This window comes from Grus americana, chromosome 4 (genome assembly GCF_028858705.1).
Source record: "Grus americana isolate bGruAme1 chromosome 4, bGruAme1.mat, whole genome shotgun sequence".
NCBI lineage: Eukaryota > Metazoa > Chordata > Aves > Gruiformes > Gruidae > Grus > Grus americana.
The window spans coordinates 39,676,106-39,682,374 of NC_072855.1; positions in this window are offsets into that span (position 1 = coordinate 39,676,106).

The window sequence follows — 6,269 nt, forward strand, 5'->3', positions numbered from 1 at the left end:
GTAATGACTGTTCTGCTCTTTTTTCATATCTGTCCTTTTTCTGTCTTCAAGTAGCTTCCAAACACTTTTCAAAATAAGGTATATGTGAAAATTTTGATTCTTGACTAATCCACAGGAATAGATACACTACAAAAACGGAAACTTTCATCTAAAATTGAGACTTTTTCTTATCTCTCCGCTTTACACATCAGCCTAGAGGCTGTTAGGACGCTCACTGTGTCTTCAGGTTCATAACACTGATGGCTTTGTCTGGGAAATGACAACACAAATGCAGCTGGCTTTAACTTCGTAATGAGAAAAGCAATCAAGTTCAGATAACCTGTCATTTGGAATGCCCTCTCTTTTGTGTTGGTCCATTGAAGGAAACAGCCAGCTCTCCACCACACAGCAAAAGAACTGAAATGATAAATGTTGCACTGAAAAATTTGAATGGATAGATCTTAACCATTTTTCTGGGCTCAGCTAGTCTGCTGGCAGCCTAAGTAAATTATTTCACTAATCCCAAATGTTTCAGAATCATATTACTTCTCTTCTTACTTCTTCATTCTTTATTATTACTTGGTTTATTTTATTGTGTGGTTTTGTTTGGGTTTTTTTCAACTTTTTTTTTTTTAATTTATTAGCTGAATCTACCTGTATAGGTCAAATAATTTTATTTTTTTTACAGATAGAATTTATGAGCAATTTGTGAAGACTGACAAAAGTAGGAAAAATTTAGGAAAATATGCCTTTTCCTCAGAAATACAGGAGTCAGAATTTCTATGAAACATGCCCATGAGGAAAGTAACACTAATGCATTTCACAGCACCTAACTTTACTCTTAAAATTACTATAATTTCAAGTGGGGTTTAAGTACTCTTGACTTCACAAAGAAATCAGCTTATTTAGCTTATTACCTTTTAGTTAGAACTCCCTAGCTGTGAGAGCTATAGTCATATACAACAAGATGAAATGAGGTTACATGCACTGGTAATGTGGTGTGGATTTTAGAAGACAGATTTCATGCTTTTATCTTGTTGTCAGGTACTGTGGATTAGATCCCAACAGGGACTTTGGGGACACAAAGCAAGGATTGCCAAATTTAACTTCAGAAGGCAGCTGGCTCCAGAGTAAAACCCAGAACTCTGAGTGCAAAACCTAGGAATTTTAATGTGTATCCGTGCAAAGGATTAGGCACTTCAGCATTAGAGCCAAATTGCATTAAAAAGAAAACAAAACAAAAACCAAAACAAAAAAAAGTTTAAAAGTTTGTAAGTAGGGTGAATTAAAAGCTTATTTCAACTAGTTAAGATGGAAACACTTAGATTTATGCTTTATTCCCTCTATCTTTGGTTGTAATTCCTCCTGCCTTTCACATTTAAAAAAAAAAAAAAAAATCTCATTATGCCACTTAGACAAAATGAGATTCTTCTAGCCCAGTGGAGGCAGACTTCTTCTGACGTCTTTTTCAAGTAGTCAACATCTTATAGGAGATGTACAAGCAGCCATAGGAAAAGCATGTGGAATCCAGGACTTCTTTTATTTTGTGGAAAATGGAACAAATTCACTGCGAAGGTCCTAAAATTCTTGATTGTAAGGAATCTTATAGTCTGAATTTAGTCTATCCTATCAACAAAGGTCTCTGCTTGATTTCCTAGGAAATGTTATTGACTCCTTTCATGAAGAAGATGAAATGGATGAGAACCAGGTGAGAAACCTGAGCTATTGGGTGATTCTTCCCAATATTCCCACTGTGAGGCCAAGCAGATGAATGTGCTCGTAAATACATATGTTAGTAAGTGTACTACTTTGAAAAGGAAATTGAGACCTTCGAAGACGAAATTGAGTGTGAATTGTTAGTGTGTAGACTGTGGTAAATTGGATGATGAGAAAATCTATAGGTATTATTGTTGACATTAAGAATAAACCATAGGAAATATTGAGATTTGTGAAGAGAAAGAAATTAAAGATGTTGACGGAGAAAAAATACTGTTTGTGGAAAAAAAATCTGACACACCTTGGTAGCAAACATGTAGGTTGGAATAACTGTGTAATTCTCGTGATTTGTGAACCGAATAAGTTATTGAATTTCAGAATGTTCTGTGTATAAAATATATGCCCAAAATACTGATTTGAAACTCGTAAAAGCAAAGCATGAACCACAAGGAACATGGAGCAGAGCTATTCAAAGGAATCATTTCCATGATAGTGATAATTGTAGCAAGCATTAGTCCTCTATGTGTGTTGCTTTGAGGGCAACCTTGTTGCATCATGTGATACATTTTGGAGCCACATAAATACCTACCTGCCTGCAACAGCCTGCCAGATTGTAGCGGTAGCATTTGACATCGAGAAAACCCCAACATAGAGATGTACTCTGTGCATACAAAGCAAAATAATCTGCAGAACTAGGGCCTCTCTGGAACAAATCGTCTCTCTCTGATCTTGATGAGCTAAATAGCATTCCTCTGTAGGGTATCTTCGCTGTGGAGTATCTGGAAATGAACACATTTTAGGTGAATACTTATATTCCATCCAGCTGTGAAATGTGAAAGAAACCTCTAGTAAACTGGGAGTCTGTTTGAGGTTTAGGCTATAAATAGTCCATAAAACTATATGATAGCTTCAAAATTCCCAGCAAGTTTTGCCATGGTTTTATCTAATCAGGTTGGTCTCATCATTTGGACAATGCCACAAGAAGCAAGTAAACCACATTTAAATTTAACAGTAGTATATAATAGCTTCACTTTTAGGATTGAGTCATAATGAAGCTGTTACCAGAAAATCTATTTGTTTGAAGGCATTGGATAGAAGTATCAGTTTCTAAGCCCAAAGCCAGTCAAACTTATAGTGTTCCAGTAATGCCATGAATTTTTTTCCTTCCCTATATGAGCCCTTCAGAGAAGGTGACCTCATTTACATTTTCTAATTGAATTATTCTAAAACTCCCCACAGGAGTAAAGAAAATGAGTTTCATCAGTGTACACACCAGCCTGCATAAAAGAGACTATTTTTGAGCAAATCAAACATTTTAATACATAATAAAATAAAGGAGAGATTTATTTCTAAAGTGCTTTTGAAGATAAGATACCAGAAATGAAAAGAATGCATTCATGTTTTATGCAACATCTGTAAGAAAGGAAAAGGTTTTCCTGCAAAAATAATGTCATCAAACAAAGTCTGAATTCTTTCTTTTTTCCCCCTCTCTAAAAATGGTATCCAATTTATAGCTGAAAAAGCTCTTTAGAATCAACATCAAAATGCTGGGGGGGTCAGAACAGACAGGCACTACGATCTTCTGAGATTAAAACCAAGTAAAATTCACAACTGCACAATCTGGATAATAATGAATCACTTTTGCTGAGACAAATTGCACCTTTATTTGATTTTGTGTATTTTGAAAAATGCTCTAACTGTAGCTCCATGGGTTCACCAGCCTCTGTGGATTACTGTTATTAAATAAGATTCCATTATTCATAATGGTAATTGTATGTTGCGATAGTACCTACAGTATTAAAGTGTTTTCCAGTCCAGGAAAAAGACATGCTTCTTGTCCAGAAAGCTTATTAAATAACAAAATAAGTAGGCAGAACACTCTGAGAGGAACAGGGGGAAAAAAAAGAAGTGCAAGAAATGTGGCGATAATTGTTCCCCCAGGCCCTTCCAGAGCTTTGTCATACAGTATTCTATCTGGAAAGAGAAAAAGAAAAAAAAAAAAAAAAGTCAGGTGGTTCTCTTCTCTCCACAACTTAGCCAGGGTCACTGACACTGAATTGTGCTAAAGAATCATTACTGACAGGAATTATATTCTTGTGGCTGATGTGGATTTTCAAGATTATTGTTTCAATAAAAATGGCAGTAAGAACTGGAGATTTCATTTTGTGTGAAGAAGAAATTATGTTAGTTATGCATATTGTGATAAAGAGCTGAATGTATTGTCATGATATTTGATGGATGAAGAAACCCTGGAAAGCACTTGTGGATCGTTTTGTTGGCTGATAAATATTTATAAGGCAAGAGGGAACAGTAAGTTGCATTTTAATTCCCTTTTTTTAGTGTATTACGACACAGAGAAGATTTGATATCTAACGCATGCTGCCTATTAAGCTAAGTATGTAAGAACCATGATAAAGTGATTCAGTTCATCAACAGACACTGCATTACATCCTGCTAGTTGTTACAGGGGGGAATAAACTAGTTTGCTTCTGTTAGACTGAGCTGTCACATCAGTTCTCTCTGCTCCCTTATCAACAAGGAAGAGCTGTAAATTCTCCAGTTTTCAAGGTGAACTTTCCCTCCTATCACTCCAAAGAGGGAAAACTGATTCACTGAAGTTGAAACACTTGGTAATCTGATTATAATTTTTCCAAGGGGTAATCCAATTAATGTTAAACAAATTTAACAGTTTCAATCTTCACTTTTTTCACATGGATCTTTTTGGAAGTGTGTGAAGTTTTTCAAATGCTAGCTACAGCATTTCTCTTCTGCCATTTCTTGGCTATAAAGGCAGTCATGAGTAAATCCCAATGGACTGGACAAATATATATTTTTATATATATATTATGTTGAATTTTCCTCAGATTAGCTTTTTCTGTAAAGTTTAAATTTATGTTTCTGCTCCCCCCCTGCCCCCCGCCAGTTTTTATTGCATGCACAGTAGTCTAGAAAACCAAATAGAGCAGAAAGACCTTTAAATAAGCCATCATGGAATATCTTGTAGCCCAAAGCCTTTGAGTGAGAAGCAGAAAAAACAGATTCTCAGGTCTGTTTTCCTTGTTTGAAACAGGACTTTTTGTCTTCACTCTCCCATGTTTCTCCATTGTAAGTTTCTTAGCACCAAATAATTAAACACCTGTTGATTCAAAACAGAATAAATCCAAAAGTGAAGCACGACACTTAAATTGAGACATCCAAACCCTGAAAAATACCGGTTTATTTTCTCCAGATGAAAATTTTCAGTTTAAAATGGATGTGTTAAATGTCATTAAACTTAATTTTCAAAGTAGAATAAACAATAGTTGTAAATCTCATGCTATGATTCTTCCTGTCTAGCATTGCTGGATCAACACATGTACTTGGTCTCTTAGTCATTGAACATGATTGGAGGCATGTAGTTACACAGTAAAACCAACTGTAGTGCGGCTAAGCCCACTTCAAGAACTATGGTTCCTTAGAACTTAATGAGTACATCTGTTTATTGGACTAATAAGAAATTTATAGGTAATTTTGGTGGGGTTTGGGGTTTTTTTGTTAAATTCAGTTTAAGTCACCTGTGAATACAATTTCTTAATATTTGTGGATAATACTATTTTTTTTTCCATTGATGTCACAACTTTAATTTGCATAAAACTATTTGCTTGGGAGTATATGAAGGACCCGATAAGATCATTTTTTTTCTATCAAGAAACCATGATGAAAAATTCAAGAAAGCTTTAATTTGTATACCTAGCATCTGTCGACCTCTCCATGATTATTTTATTTGGCAATGAATATACTTCTGGCTAAATAGAAATGCAAGTTTTTACTACAATTGTCTGATGACTGTTTCCGACTTAAAGGGTGCCAGTGTACATATTTAGCAGATCTGCAAAATGACTTTGATAAAAATACAGGTTTCTTTAAATGAAATACTTGAAAATCATGTAAATAGTCCCCTTTAATGATCAGATAGCCACTATGAAATCAGAAATTTGATTAATTTTTTTTACTCTAGGCCCTAGTTATGCTCGGATCTGCGTGTTTGCAAAGCTCCCTTGCCTTACTGCACGTGCACAGCAAGCGTACATATGCATAGACACACAGAGAAGGCCAGAGAAAAATTACATCTTAACTTAAAAGGTAGGAAGTGAAAGGTACTATAATGGAAAGAATGTTCCAGATGTTTTCATTGTTGAATCTAATTTAGTGTTGCATTATTGTAATCTCACAAGTGCATGTCGTGTTTCCACAGGGGGAAGGAGAATAATTGCGCTGTAAATGGGGCTTTACAGGGGAACCGTGGCTGAACAGCAGAAGGGCTGCTCCTGCCGTTTGTGTATTCTGCAGCAGGGCTGATCAGCTTTTATATGTAAATTAAGGGTACGGAGGGAGAACTGGTCTGCAATCTTATGAGAAACAGCGGTGAATGAACTCCAGCGAATGAGAGTTGGTGCTCATAGGTTTTTGTGGTGCCCACTTTGAAAGATGCGTATGCGTGAAGGGCAGAATCACAGAGGTAAAGCTAAACCAGGGCTGCACAGAACAACTGTTAGACTCGACAGGGGAAGAATTTATACCGATCTTTGGAAAAA